The sequence below is a fragment of the Lissotriton vulgaris genome, chromosome 4_1 (genome assembly GCF_964263255.1).
Source record: "Lissotriton vulgaris chromosome 4_1, aLisVul1.2, whole genome shotgun sequence".
Taxonomy (NCBI): Eukaryota; Metazoa; Chordata; class Amphibia; order Caudata; family Salamandridae; genus Lissotriton; species Lissotriton vulgaris.
Genome location: NC_141691.1, coordinates 1,809,646,826 through 1,809,663,345, shown reverse-complemented (window position 1 = coordinate 1,809,663,345; position 16,520 = coordinate 1,809,646,826).

Here is a 16,520-nt window from a genome sequence, read left to right as displayed (position 1 = left end):
GTTCCAGATGCAAAGGAAGGAGCAGGCTAGCGAAGGCGCCAGTTCTCCCATGAGTTTCGCAGGGATAGGATCAGAGGGGGCGCCGGATTTGCAATGGGTGAGTAACCTAATAGCATCATCCCGGTTGAGTTTATTAAAAGAGAGAAAGGACGGAGAATCTGGGGGACTAGTGGGGGTAGGCAGGGGGACTAGCCCTATAGGGAAGGAGACACAGAGTTTATTTATCTTTTCGAGGAAGTAGTCTGAAAGTCCCTCGCATAGAGCCTGACTCGCAGTGTTCTGAGGGGCCCTGGCCGGAGGATTAATAAAGTCTTTAACAATGGTGAAGAGGGTTTTAGATGAGTTTTTGGCCTTGGTAATTTGAGAGGAAAAATGATCTTTCATAGCGATTTTTTTTTGTTTGAGGAATTTTTTCAGGGCAGATCTGTATAAAAGTTTGGCTTCCGGGTCGTAGTTTAGTCTCCACTTACGTTCGAGAGCTTTGCATCTGCTTTTCTCCTCACGGAGGGAGGTAGAGAACCAAGGAGCGGAGGGTCGCGATCTAGTGGAGGTAATGATTTTCTGAGGAGCAATGGAGTCAATAGCATTGACAAGAGCAGCATTTAGCCTAGAAACATTTCCATCTATATCAGAGGAGAGGTGCTCCGTCTGAAAGTGGAATACCGGGTCCAAGGTGGCACATGTAACCTTGTGCCACTTTCTTCCCAACTCCTTCCTAGGGGCCAAGGGGGCAGTTTTTCGTCCGAGGGCAAGAGAGAAGGGGATGAGGTAATGGTCAGACCAGGTGAGAGGGAGGGGTGGAAGGACAGTGATATTCGAAAAATTAGCGAATATGAGGTCCAAGGTGTGACCAGCCACATGAGTGGGACCTGCGACTAATTGTTTGAGATTCAGGCTTTCCATTGTTTCCAACAGATTGTTCGCCTTCGCGCAGAGAGGGTTGTCTACGTGGAGGTTAAAATCACCAAGGACTAAGAAATATTGGTGTTTGAGGGATAGATCAGCCAGTTGGTGGGAGAGGGCAGTGAGAGAAGGGGAGGTGGCGGTGGGGGGGTTGTAAACTAATGTGCCAGCCAGTATAACTGCCGCGGAGTCAGATATAGAGAAGTACATGGCTTCAATTATACCAATATTAGTAAGTTTGGTAAAGGTCAACTGGAGATAGGATTTGATAATGACGGCTAGACCGCCTCCAGATTTACCACCAGCCCGGTTCAAGCATTTTATATCATATCCTGGGGGTATGGCCAGATAGAGATCCGGAGAGGAGGAGTCCGTGATCCAGGACTCAGTGAGGAATAAAATATCCCATTCGTCTGAGGAGATAGATTAAAACAGGATATAATTGTGGGTAGAAGGATGAGGTGTGGGTGTACACGGATGGGAGGCCTGTGTTGCCAGATAGCATACTGTCTTCGATAGCAAGGATTTGTAATGGAGCTGCACATGAAGGTAGAGATGCTATGCCATATCTCTTTCGGCAGACTTGGTACAACAATGATTTAGAGCCATTGCGGAGAGACTGCGTCAAAGATGTGTGATTTGCCAACAACAAAATGCAGGAAGAAATACAGTGGTCAGTATGAATCACATTGAGAAATCAGGAGGTCCTTTTACCCGCATGTAGCTACATTTTATTGTGATTCCCCTTGCAATGGATTGAAATATGTCCTTGTGATTTCCCATTGGATAGAGGCTTACCCCAAAAGGTGCAATGATAGTTTAGCACTAGCTAAATTTCTTCCTATAGAGTTAATACCAAAATTTGGTCTTCCAGTCTCGTTGGAATCGGATAGAGGTACCCACAATTAAGTGGTACGAATGCTTTGTGGTGCATTGCAAATTGAGCAAAGGCTACACTGTGCATCTCAACCAGAGGCATCTGGTGTTGAACAAGTGAATGGAACTGTTAAGTCCAGACTAGCAACTGTGTGTGCGTCCACATTCCTGACATGGCCTGCTGCATTTCCTTAGGCGTTGATGAGTTTTTGAAGCATCCCAAACAGAATAACTGGGCTGTCCCCTCACAAAATATTCAGAAAATTTCATGTAGGTCTCAGACGCTTTCTTTCCTTGCTCAAAAGGCAGAATCTAGCTTAAGTAGTCACATATAGATGCTATGAGAACTTTTTGTGAAGTTTCTTTCCTGTGTTCTAGGACAATGGACTTTTGGCAGAAATGTAATAATAAAAATTACAAACCCGGAGAGAGCGTCTAGGAATGGACAGACTGTGAGCAAAGTGAAGTTTCTTACCTCCAAGGAAAGGATGGAAATAATATAAATGAAATTGATGATTTTGTAAAAGGATTTCTTAGTGAGGTATTGATCACACCATGAGCAGCCCACTGTGGACAACTAATGGAAACCATATGGTTTGATAGAAAGCTGTAATTTTTAAATGTCCTTTCCTGGCATGCTGTCACAATGAAATCTGATTTCCCTGTAATGCCAAACAATTGAATTGAGCTTTTTTGTCTGATCTCGTACTTGCACTTTGCCGGCTGGTAAAGTGAGAAGGAAATAATCTTTTGGCTGAAGGGTTAATTAACTCCTTTCTGTGGCATGCTGTGCTTCAGTTCTGCATACTTGTTTTCTATGATCTCAATGCTGAGACTAACTTTTCCTATGTTTCTCACTTTCATTCCTTTTCTGGGCAACAGGCAAATGCTTTTCTCTTTCTCTAAATATGTACGGCATTGTGTGGCAACTTGTACTAATGAATTGTTATTAAATCTGATTATGAAATGTGATTACATGTTTCTGACCATTCAAATTGAGGCTTTAGATAAATGATTTCATGTATGAAAAGACATGTTAATTATAAAAATAAATGGTTTCACTGCATATCACCTGTCTCTACTTTTATCCCATTCATTTATTCCTCGCATTAGCATTAGTAAAATAGCTTGTGTTAGTTACGGCACAGCAGATGCTAAACATGTGAGCTTTCAAGCAGCCATTTTAATAGCGTCTTGTGCATGTGCAAGAAATTACCTCCAAGCAACAGCTCATCATACTGTGTTGATGCAGTTGACGCATGGGCAGTACAGTTTCCCCCGATAGCGGCCATTTTAGAATTTCACTTGAGTTATTTGTTAGTAAGACACGTAGGCAAGCTTCTCTGTCTTTTATGTCAAATGTGATGCGTATTATTTACACAATAGTTAAATCAAGGGTATGAGTTAAATGAGAGGATTGCTTCAGAGCAAGTCTCTTTTCCACGAGTCCTTGCTCCATCGGGGAGGTGTAGTGTTCAGATGCATCTCCAGATTTACAATTTCTCGTGAATCTGGAAATGTGTAAGGTTCCATGGGTGTCGCATGAGAACACCCCCAGCAGCACTCATGGAACGCCCCTTTCATGCAAAGTGCTGCGTGTAAAGGGGCAGTATTTCCAAGGAGATGAAAAGCCATGCAGGGTGGCTTTTCCTGTCCTTTTAAATATTGGGCAGAAAAATGCACCGCCGGTGCGTCACAAGAAGTGACACTCTGGCAGTGCAAGGGGCTTGTAAATAAGCCCCTAAGACTTCAGGTATAACTCTGCCTTTGTGAATCGTGCCCTCAGAGTACCAAAGCTAACAAAAATGAGGACAGAAAAATGGAGACGAAAGGCAAAAAGTTGGAGGAAAGACCACCTTAAGTTTGAAAGATCTAACAGCGATACAAATTAATTTAGGGTTGCATAAACTGCCTGAATAGAGCGGATTTGTACCAACGAGCTATTTGGCACTAAATAGGATATTGTGAGGACACTATATTTTGGTCACTTTCTTTGTTTTGTAGTTAATGTTGTTTTTACAGCAGCAGCTATCAACGTTTGTATTCTGTCATGTAGTCAAAATGCAAGCATGCAGGTTTGCTGCTGCAAACTAGCACTCAAGGGGCGCACACTTTGTCAACTGCAACATGTTACTAAACACAAACATGGTGCCAACTATTTCGAGAAAGGCAGTTTCTGTAATGTGGACCAGGTCGAAGACTGTCTGAGAAAGGTACTTTGTTTTTGTTACATACAACGCCTATCAACATAGGTTTTACTTACTATTGCTTTCCTTTTGCTTTCATATTTATTCTGGCCCTGCTAACACATGTAGAAATATTACTGCATTTTTCACGAAATCACAATCCTTAATGGTGATGTTGCTAAATGTCCCTAGTCACATTGGAAAACCTACGCAGCTCTCCTCTGGCCCTGTCATGAATAAAAGGTTGCCTTTTGTGACATGGCTCCGGAAACATTCTGAAAGGTCTCTATGGCAACCTTGGCAGTGGAAATTAGCATAAGCTTTATCTTGAGATTTTTTGATTCTTCTGAATTGGAAAAAGCAAGTCAAGTGAAAAATAAGCAACAGGATGATGGGGGCATCCTACGACCAGCTTTCAGGATTGGCATTTAGGAACTTTGAATATTTTTGGCACAACTCTGCACATCCTCTGCAATAGCTTTAGACGAATCAACAATTAAGTTATACTAGTCGCGGCTTGTGCAAAACACAGGATAGAATCACTATCTCATATACATTTTGCAATTTGCGACAAAACGAAAATGGGCAGTTCATAAAATAAAAAAACAATAACTCTAACTGTTTTATCTTCAGGTTTATTGTCAGTTTCACCGTATGCCGATGGTATCATCTTGACTATGGTTCGTGCATCTGTTTGCCGTGCTGAAGTCATCTTTGAATGTCGTCAGTTAGATGGGAGTTGAAGCGAGCTAAAGACAGTAGCAGATGTGCTCAGGGAAATATCCTTTACATGAATGCCTTTTTCACTCAATCCCTTTACCAAGCCGCTGTTACCACGCATGCTTTGTCATGCAGGCAAGGTTTTGTGCATATATATATATTCTACATTGGTATGCAAAGTTTTCCAGAGATTCACCAAGGGAGTGCAAAGAAGAAAGGGGGTTCTGCAGTAATGAATGTATGTCATTACATTGCATATTAATACCACGCATGCCATTACAACGCGGGTATTAGTACGCAATGTCAACGACATCGGATGCCTAAAAATCGCATACTTTTACCGCGAGTATACCCACACTACCACCAACCCCTACACTACCCTAAACCCTAAAACACTACTACGCTACCCACACTACTCCCACCCTTACACTACCCGAAACCCTAAAACACTACTACACTACCCACACTACTCCCACCCCTACACTACCCTAAACCCTAAAACACTACTACGAAACCCACATTACTCCCACCACTACACTACCCTAAACCCTAAAACACTACTCCGCTACCCACACTACTCCCACCCTTACACTACCCTAAACCCTATAACACGACTACGCTACCCACACTACTCCCACCACCGCTCCCACTTTTGTGCATTTTTCAAAGTTTCATGTTGCCCCCCCTAAGGGCATGTGTGTGCGCAACATATGTGCACAGATCAATTTCAGGGGTGCACCAGGGTCTCCTTTGGACACCCCTGCACCCTTGAAATTGCATTCTCAATTTGCGATTCGCTAATTGCGATTCGCAAATTGAGAATGTCTTCACATTCATTCCTATCGGCCTCTAGGCCCATAGGAATGAATGGGGAGGTTTTCCTTAATTGCGACTCGCAATTAAGGAATATTAAGAAATCACAATTTTTTTACGATTTCTTCATGCATCGCCTTTTGCTATTCCTTATTAGCGAATCCTTATTTTTCGCTAATAAGGAATCGCAAATGGCATTGTTGATGCATGTGGGCCTTAGTATTTTGTCTTAAGTCTGTCTTAAGTCTGTCTAAATTCTATCTTAAGTGTGTCTTAAGTCTGTCTTAAGTCATACTTAAGTCAAACTTAAGATAAAATTCTAACTTTCCTACTACTAAATGCCTTCTGTGAATACCAAAAGTGGTACGTTTAGGATTTTGTCTCAGACTAGTTCTATGAATCGGCCCCTACACCATTTTCTGAAAGGATGGAAGCCTTCTCTAATTAAACATTCTTCAAGGAACCTGATAAATTTCAACCTTCGTAACAACTTCCACTTCAATCCATCTACACAATAAGTCCACCAAATCCAGAATATACTTACTACAACTATCCTGCTGTACCATAGGTCCAATAATATCTAAAGCAACATTTTCCCAAGTAATTCATGAGAACCCAAGGAAGACATAGGAGGATTGAGTGTTTTTTTAGTCTTATCAGAACTCTCACAACTTAAACAAGAACGCACACATCTTTTGATCTACCCATCCACTCTGGGCCACCAATACAGTGCCTTAATTTGAAACATCAGGGTGACCCTCATGTCCAATGAACATTGTTTTTTGTTGCATACCCTTAGGAGGAATAATTTTCTCTCTACATACAAATTCATCCTTCACACTTAACTCGTCCTTCACTTCCCACAATGCTATAAACTCTGGGTTACTGTTGCTGTCATTCGACCAGCCATTAGTGATCTTGTACTTCACAGCAAGTAAGGTGTCACCCTTCTCATACTCATCCTTCCATTCATCCCTTTGCAAACCGCAAGTATCTGAAAATATGCTGGCTACACAAAATTCACTCCAAGGATCTTGATCAATTTCTTTTAGTAGTAATGATAATCTGCTGAGGAACATATTGCACTTCGTAAAAACAAAATCTTGGAGCCTCATGAATAAACTAGCAATCCTGGCAAAGTTTCTATATAAACCCTCCGTGGTAAATAGCTTGGTTAAGGGTTTGTGTTCAGATCGAAGAACAAACTGTTTGCCCCAAATGAGCTTTCGAAAATGTTCCGTGGCCCATACATGCTAAAGTCTCCAGCTCTATTTTAGAGTACCTCTCCTCTGTTGGAGACAAATAGAATGAAGCGAAACCACAACCACTTTTTTATCCTACTCTGACAACTGGGACAACACACCGCCCAATCCTGTACTAATCCTGTACCACTGGCATCAGTGGTAACAAAGGTATCAGTACAAGGGTCAAAACCTTGTAAAGAGGAAGCATTTAAAAAAAACATTTTAATATCCATAAAAGCATTCTGGCATGCATCACACCACACACAAGCAGTTTTGTTTTTCATCGATTGACACATCTCATACATTTTCTGAGAAAAGTGATTTACAAATTTTCCTATAATTCGGATAAAACAAGGAAAAATCTGAGCTCAGCCTTGGATTTGGGTGCAGGAGTTTTAACAATGGTATCAACAAGTTTGGTTTTAGGTTTGATGCCACTGTCACCAATTTCATGCCCTAGGTTAGTAACAGATTTTTCAGAAAATGTACACTTGCTACCTTCAGCTGGCAGTCCATCATCCCTAAGAATAGTAAGTACCTCCCTGAGATTAGCATCATGGTGAGTTTTGTTCTTGCCCATTATTAAAATGTCATCTTGAAGGAAGACATCTTCAGGAATATGACCAAACAGTTTTGACATCAACCTTTGAAAAACTGCCACTACTGAAGCCAAACGGCATATGTTTAAATCTATAGCATCCAAAAGGTGTACAAAATGTATTGAAATGTCTACTCTCAGTATCTAGGACAACTTGATAGTATGCCACAGATAAATCCAAAGTGGAAATCCACTTGGTGTGCCGTGTCATGGATAGCATCTCATCAATTCTGAGAAGAGGAAACTGATCCACCAATATGTTGCTGTTTAGATACCTCAAGTCAACACATAAACGGGCCTTTCCATTTGTTTTGAGGATAATGACCAATAGAGAAACCCACTCTGATGCTTCCACAGGTTCAATAACATTTGCCTTTAATATTTTTTCCAACTCTGCTTTGACCTCTTCTCTACCTAATATATTTTGGTGAGTAAACCCTTTAAGTTTTTCCATCTTGCCTGCAAAAACTATATAAAATTATTGTAGTAACCAATTTTTTGTGTCCTCTCCATCACATGAAATAAGAATTTGCGCCCTACTGCTAGGATCAAGGATTATGTGTAAACCCTTCTTGTCTTTCCACCCTAGTACCGATGCCCCCTTTTTAGCAATGTACAATCTAGAATGTAATTCCTTGAAAAGAGCACCCAAACTCTGTAACCTAAGAGGTTGATTTTCTTTCCAGTATAACCCACAGGTGAAATATCATTGGGTTCTAGCCAATTGCTAATATTATTTGTGAAATACTTTTCCCATATGTCTTGGGAAATGATGACGTATGGGGACCCTGAATCTGCAGCAAGTTGAATTGTAATGCCACCTAAGGAAACCTAAAACATGGGTTTAGAAGAAGAATGGTCTGAAATATTAATTACAACTTTTTTCTTTTGAATGAATTGTGTTTGCACATCTTCATCACTAGAGCTAGAGTAACTTTCTTGCTCCCCCTCTTGTACACAGGCAACTTTACCTTAGGTTTCTTTTTAGATTCCCTTTTGCAAATTCTGGCAAAGTTTCCAATAATGTCACATTCAAGACACTATACCGACTTTGGGGGACATCTATCAAATTTGTCTAAGTAAGAGGGACTGCCAAATCTGTAACATACTAGGTGGCTTCTTCTTTTTTGGTTTAAAATGTTCTCCTTTCTTATTCTCTGCTTTGTAATCATGGTTACCCTTATGTCCAGATTTGTTATCAGAAATTTTTATCACTACCTCAGTATCTTTGTTGTTGTGGAAAAGAGTGGCTTTCGCACAACGCTCAGACAACTCTGTTTTTTGACCATGGCAACAATATCTTTGAGAAAACCCTCACCTTCCACCCATAATCAGTCTTGCATGGTTATTTTAGTGATCAAAACAACCTGGTCACTAATGAATTCAACATGCTGTTGCACAAACTTACATTTGCTCGCTAACATCTTTAAGGACGAAACATATTCCTTAACATTTTTGTGTTTTTCTTGTTTTCTCAAAAGGAAAGTGTGTCTGGTGCAAAAAGAGGGAGAAAAATAGTCATCAAGATCTAAAATCGCTGCTTTAAATACATCAACATCACCTCCCATTCTTTCCGGTTTTTGCAATTAGGTAGAAACAAGCAAACCTTCAGGACCTAAACAATAAATAAGGATGTATTTCTTTCTGGAGAAAAATATCCACTAAGGTCTTCTTGGTTAGCAATGTAACTATGAAAGTACTCTTTCCAGTCATTCCAAGAAACAAGAGGTTCCCAAGGTGTGGGTAAAAATTATTTTGGGGAATTAATGTGCATAGAAGATCCACTAGAATCACCCACTGCTGTGCTTGTTTCTGCTGTGGACATGACCATCAAGTAACAGTAACTTGAAGAAGACAATTGAATTGGATATGTGATTCCACACAGGTGGTGTGAGAAATGTCACCTAAGTGCCAGTAAAGGAAAATACCTATATGGAAAACGATGGAAACGGAGGTGAATCAAAGCACTGCAAACACCCTTGCATGAAATCATTGTAAAGATAAAACAACACAGTACTGTATGTTTTAGGTCTTTTTTTTCAAATCGCTACTGGATGCAAGTGTTGAAGAGAGAAACATCGGTGGTGATATGAGTTCCGACTTGCTGGGATCGACTCACTGAGGTTGAAAATGATCGGCGTGCATGCCCTTTGTGCACGATGATGTCGGCTGACCTTTGGGATGAGCGCAACATGGCATGGTGCTCCTGCAATTTTGCCGTCCAACGCCGTACTGCATAACGAACAGAAGGTTGCAAAAGCGAGGTGCTCAGCCATGGAGAAGGTGGAATGAAGGAGCGCAGGGGAATACAGGATTTGAAAGTCTCAATACAAGTCATTGGAACTAACCGCTGGTAAGCTCTGGACAGCATAGTGCTGCACTTACTTTAATGAAGGTTTCACACGTTAATTAATCAATCCGTACTTGTAGAGCGTGCTACTTACCCGTGAGGGTCTCAAGGTGCTGAGGGGAGGGGGTTGCTGCTACTGCTCGAAGAGCCAGGTCTTGAGGAGTCTTCTGAAGGTGAGTAGGTCTTTGGTCTGCTGTATGTGGATAGGGAGGGTGTTCCAGGTGTTGGCAGCGAGGTAGGAGAAGGAGGTTGTTCTTTAAATGCGGGGGACAGCGGCGAGGGAAAGGCTGGCGGAGCGGAGCTGGCGGTGGGGGTGTAGAAGCTGAGTCTGCTGTTAAGGTAGGCTGGTCCGGCGTTGTGGAGTGCTTTGTGTGCGTCGGTGAGGAGCTTGAAGGTGATCCTCTTGTCGACGGGGAGCCAGTGTAGGTCTCTCAGGTGGGGGGTGATGTGGCGGGGACGTTGAAGATCAGTCGGGCGGAGGCGTTTTGGATATGTTGTAGTCGTCATAGGTGTTCAGCTGGGATTCCTGTGTAGAGTGCATTGTCGTGGTCCAGTCTGCTGCTGACGAGGGCCTGTGTCACCGTTCTTCTTGTTTCGGTTGGGATCCACTTGTAGATCCTGCGGAGCATGTGGAGGGTGTTGTAGCAGGAGGAGGAGACGGCATTGACCTGCTTAGCCATGGAGAGGGAAGAGTCTAGGATTAATACTAGTTGCATGCATGGTCGGTGGGTGTTGGTGATGTTCCTAGTGTGGTCAGCCACCAGGAGTCGTCCCAGGCTGAGGGGGTGGGTCTGATGATGAGTGCCTCCATCTTGTCTGAGTTCAGCTTCAGATGGTTGCTCCTCATCCAGTCAGCGACTGCCTTCATTCCCTCATGGAGGTTGGTTTTGGCGGTGTGTGGGTCCTTGATAAAGGGCAATGATGAGCTGGGTGTCGTCGGCGTAGGAGATGATGTTGAGGTTGTGATGGCAGACCACTTGTAAGAGGGGGGGGCCATGTAGATGTTGAACAGCGTTGGGCTGAGGGATGAGCCCTGGGGGTGCCGCAGATGATGTCGTTGGCTTCGGATCGGAAGGGTGGGAGGCGGACGCTCTGGGTTCTTCCGGAAAGGAAGGATGTGGTCCAGCCAAGGGCCTTCTCTTGGATTCCAGCTTCTCGGAGGCGTGACTTTAGAGTGTGATAGCAGACCGTGTCAAAGGCGGCCAACAGGTCCAGGAGGATGAGGGTTGATGTTTTTCGTTGTCTAGTTGGCACCTGATTTTGTCTGGAAAGCGATTCAGTATTTCTCGGGGTGGTGCCTAAAGTATCTGTATGCAGATCGCGTGATGCTTCTAGATGTAAATATAGCTTTCCAAGACTGGTCCAAAATTGGTCAGAAAGTGATGTCTGCAAAAAATCCGAAACATGGGTTCCTTAAGTTTGCCAGCTCGTCGCTAAAATTCATGTAGTAACCACACGGGAAACAAAGTGGTTCTCTTTTTTTTATTCAAGCCAGCTGGTACATTAAAAGGTTGCATGCAGCAGTAACACAGGGCTGCCTCAGAACGAATACATGCATTCAAAGTTCCAGCACCAATACCAGGTCCAAATGAAATATTAACAATCTACATTTTATACATTCAACAACTCAGGCCTACAGCCAAGTTTCTACAGGGTCCCAGAATGTGTTTTGGCACCAATACATTTCCCATAGACTTTGTATGCATATGTTGTGTGAAAACAGCTAGAAAGATTTGAATGAAGTTTAGCAGGAATGTAGATTATGGTGTGTAGACATGCCTTTTGGGTACTACAGATAAGTAGGGTAAGTATTCTTTGAGTTATAAGTTATTTTAGCATAGTGATGTCTGTTGTCGCTGTAATTTTGCTGTATTTCATGAAAGTGCCATGGTACCTAGTAATCACAAGTCATTATGTGATTGGCTATTACTGCTATTACTAAATTTAAAGGCAGCCATGTTCTTTAACTTTTTTACACTTTCATTGTGTTTTGTGTTAGGCACTTAAACATAGGTAACTATTATGGCCCTCGTTTACAGGAAATTGGCTTAAGGAAGTGCCACAAGTCTTCTTGCAGCACTGCCCTATGCCAAAGTGAAAGGGCAGGAATGCATTGTATTTATAAAATATGGTGTATTCCTGTCCTTTCCCCCTGCCCTTGTGCATAATTTGATGCCTAGTGTCACCTGAGGCAGCCTTGCTCCATGGTGCTAGGGTGTCTGTGTAGCATGCATAATTGTTTTTGAGCAGGAAAGGGTGCCTTCCTGCACATAAAATAATGCAGAGAGGCATTTTCCTATTTCTAAGTGTGCAGCAGAATGCACCACACATGCAAAGAGCAAAAAATGAGGAGAAATATTGGTATGCCCACTCTGGAGAGGCGTAAGGTTTTGGCACTGCCCCAGGTTTATGTGATTAAGTAAATCTAGGGCATCATCAAAATCCATGTGTGGGAAACCCAACCACAATATCCATTGAATTCCTCCCTGGAGCAGAGTAAGCCAACGCAGCAACTTCTTCTTACTCCATATCAATAAGGCAATGCAAACCCACACAGAGAGGCTTTGTGTGGCCTCACAGATATGATTGAGATACTTGTGCCTCCGGAGCTTTAAACAAAATGACAGTACACAAGCCTCTGATAAATAAGACCCTAGGTATTATCATTTTCCCTTACATATTACCACTTAAATAAAATGGTATTAGGTAGGGTAAAATTATACATCATTTCTCAAATATAGTGTACTGTAATGGTGTTTTCATTATATATATATATATATTCACTGAAAAAACCATAGGTTATAGACCATATATAGTTAGGAATTAGCTTTTACAAAACCTTAATTTACTCGCACAAAACCGTAGAAATTCGAATATATAGTTAGTTGCAATAACTATATATCGCGCACCCGCAATCCACTGCTGATGATGTCACATATTACATCATTCATGACATGTTTCTGTAAAGTTAAAATATGTCTTAAATATTGAAGAATGAGTGAATGTATAAGTGTTTGGATGAAGGATTTAGTAGGTGCATGACTGACTGTATGAGAGAGTGATTAAATGTGTCTCACTGAGTGCATGGGTTAGTGACTAAACTGTCTTAATTTGAGAACATTATATCTGTTGTTCTGCAAACTGCTGCATGTGTTGATCAGTAGCTATATGAGTAACTATATGGGTTATTGATTGGTTGCCCAAGTATTTGTATCGGAGAGTGAGTGTGTGTGTGTGGGTGTCTGGGAGGTGTGTGACTCTGTGCATAGATGTGTGAACAGTTGATTCACTAGATGTATGGGTTCAAAACTGCATGTGGAAACAGCTGTATGGGCGGTTGACTGTATGCATGAGTGTATTGGTGAGTGAATGGATATCTCAGTGCTACATTTCAAAGTAAGTACATATGTAAAACACAGTACACGTGAGAGTTGGCATATATAAATAACTGTGCATAAGAGCCAGTGAATGTGTGAGTGGCTGTATGGATCATTGTGAACTTGCATCAGGGATTGTATAAGAGAGTAAATATGTGTTAGTATATGTTTGAATAAGTAAGGTGTGTATAACTGTATAGTTGAGGAAATGGAGGTGTGATTGATTCTTTGCATGACTGACTAGGTGTGTGAGTAACTCCATGGATGAGTGACAGTCTGTGAGTGTCTGTTTACACTGATTGTATCTAAGGTTATATTAGAGTCTGAAGAGGTTCATCGTATTATCACATGAATAATATTATCAGTGATGTGATCAGTAATGTCAAATGAGATGTCATCAGTGATGTCATCAGTGATGCCATTTGAGATGTCATCCGTGATGTCATTTGAGATGTCATCAGTGATGTCATTTAAGATGTCATCAGTGATGTCATCAGTGATGTCACTGACCATGTCATGAATGATGTAATATGTGACATCATCAGCAGTGGATTGCGGGTGCGCGATATATAGTTATTGCAACTAACTATATATTCGAATTTCTATGGTTTTGTGCGAGTAAATTAAGGTTTTGTAAATGCTAATTCCTAACTATATATGGTCTATAACCTATGGTTTTTTTCAGTGAATTTCAATGGTTTTTTAATAGCAAATATCAAAAGCTTTAAAATGTCAAGTACGTGGTAGGTAAAACCATTTTCGTGTTTATGCACGCTGATGTGCTTTGAACGCTGCCCCCCCTCCTCTTTTCTTTTAGGAGTATTCTCTCTTTGCAGATAGTGAAGGGTAGGTAACGCAGGCCTTTGCCCCCGTTGTAATCCGTCTTGCCTGCTTCCCTCTCCATTTGATTGATTGTTATCCTAGCATTTATTGTTTTGGAATTGGTTCTCTTTGGTTCATTCTCTATTTACAAACAAGCACAGAGTCGCAATACTCTGTTTAGTCTTTGCAGATAGTGAAAAATCAAAAACAAAAAACAAGAAATCTTCCCTTCCATAAATAACCCAAGACTTTTTTTTTGTTATGGCAAGGGAACGAAATAGAGAATAAACTATAGTTGGTCACCATGGTCCGGATGAAAATGAAAAATCAATGATACTAAGTACCTGTAAACACTGAGCAGACATGTGAATGTGACATTCTGATTATTGCTATGCCCGAATATGTATATAACTGCTCCAATCACTATGCTAATAAACAATCTTTTGTTCTGTTTTGTAAAGTAAAACTATTGTGAACGCAAGTATTATACATAGTAAGTTTTAATATAGCATTTGTATGTCATTGGTTAAGCAGCTAGGACCTGTTCACTCTTGACACCCCAGGTGCTGTGTATGCAGATTTCGGCCTTATTTATTGCCTCTAGTTTTCAAAGGCAAATTTCTGTGGAAAACATGCACATTAAGGGTTGCCTTTCCTTAAACCTTTGTTTTTTAAAAAAAATTGGAAGAAACAAAAAGTCTTCCCTTCCATAAATAACCCAAGACTTTTATTTTGTTATGGCAAGGAAACGAAAAAGAGAATAAACTATAGTTGGTCACCATGGGGTTTAAAAAAGGGATGGTTCTTCACCAGATTAGATATTTACACAGACCCTCATTCTCCAATGTGATGAACTAGGCTAAAATTCTTCTGGTGCCTGCACCCTGTCACAGAATATCACCCCAAAACATGAAAGCGCCCAAACACCAGATTGAGTTGAACCCCACAGTAAGCCTTATTTCTTCAGGGCTTCAGAATTTCTTTTGCTTTGCTCATGGAAATTGTGGGATATAGGACAGATAAGGTGTCACCATTAAGAAAGGGTAGTATTTAAATTTGCATATCAATTATGTTTAACCTTATAAAAATATGATATGCTAGCTTGAACTTATGCTTTACATTTGAAGCCAAATTCAACAGCTTAAGTAAGTAGGTTTTCGTAGTTGTAACTTTAAAGGGTGATGTAGCAAACTGTAAAGATTTTCTAAAACAGTGGAGCGTATTTAGTTTTTTAATGTACATGTTTTTGAAACGATTACACAAATGAAACATTTGTGAGTTTTAAATTTACGGAGAAGTATAATTTACCAATAGTTTTCTCTGTAGATGTTTTTCCATTAACAAACCCAGTTCCATCACCCGCCCAGGATATCACTACTGTTCCCCATGTCATAAAACCTTAGGATGTTCAATAACTGAAACAGCTAATATGGGTTTACTTACATGGGACATCTTTTGTTCTGTTTTGTAAAGTAAAACTATTGTGAACGCAAGTATTATACATAGTAAGTGTTTAATATAGCATTTGTCAGTCATTGGTAAAGCAGCTAGGACCTGTTCACTCTTGACACCCTAGGTGCTGTGTATGTTGCACTATAGTGCTGCATCGGGAATACAGACAACCCTATTGATGTCGATTTTTCATTATTGATTATTGTAAAGAAATGGCGACTCCCCCCTTTAGCAGATTAGCTAAATCTTTGCGTAATTTGGGCATAAAAGTTATATTATTGGAAGTAGATGGTTATAGTTCTGGTTAATTTCCATTCAGAATGTCCTACACAGCACCACTCTAGATAAATATGCTGCCTTGGGACTATTCGCTCAACAGACCGCTACTGACCATTGTTCCTTCTGTTTTAATAAAAAATGTTTTAAGGTGTTTACTGTTTTTGTTGCGATGTATATATTTATAAGTTATTAAAGTGTTATAATCCTACTACTTTGTTGGAGTGCTATATATTTTTAATGTGACACATAATTGTGAAGACTTTGATGTACAAAAAGGCATCCCTGGAATCTTCCGCTTCAGGCTCGGTCCCACACACCCTCACAGTGAGAATCCTCTCCCCAATCACAATACAGGATGGTTATCAGATTGTAGGAACGCATGTAGTGTGACGGATCTCATCGGGTGGGGGCCTTGATCTACTGTAACTCCTTTGAAGAGGGGTGATTCTTTACAGTTGAGGCCATAAACTACATCCGCAGAATTAGGTGATAGCCTGAGACCGGCCTGGACAATCGGACACAGAGGAAGAGGAGTGTCAGAGGGTGCGGTAGTGAATAGGGTGAAAGGGAGGTGTCAGACGGGCACAGGGTGTGATTCTCAGGGAAGAGCAGCGCAAATGGGGGGAGGTTTATGGCCCATGCATAAGACAGAGAGCGGGGGTGACCAGTGCGTGGGGGAGATGCTTGCAAGGGTGGGGAGCCATGCTGAGGATCGGCAGCATGCAGAGAGTGGGTCTGGTCAAAGCATCTAAAATGGCTGCCGTGCACGACAAAAGTGTGGCATTGGAAAAAAAGCAAGATGGCGCACACAATGTTTATCAATACGGATTAATTTATAACAATTATTTTTAACAATATATTTACTCGCAGTGTCAAAATGGCGGTCAACACTTCCTGATT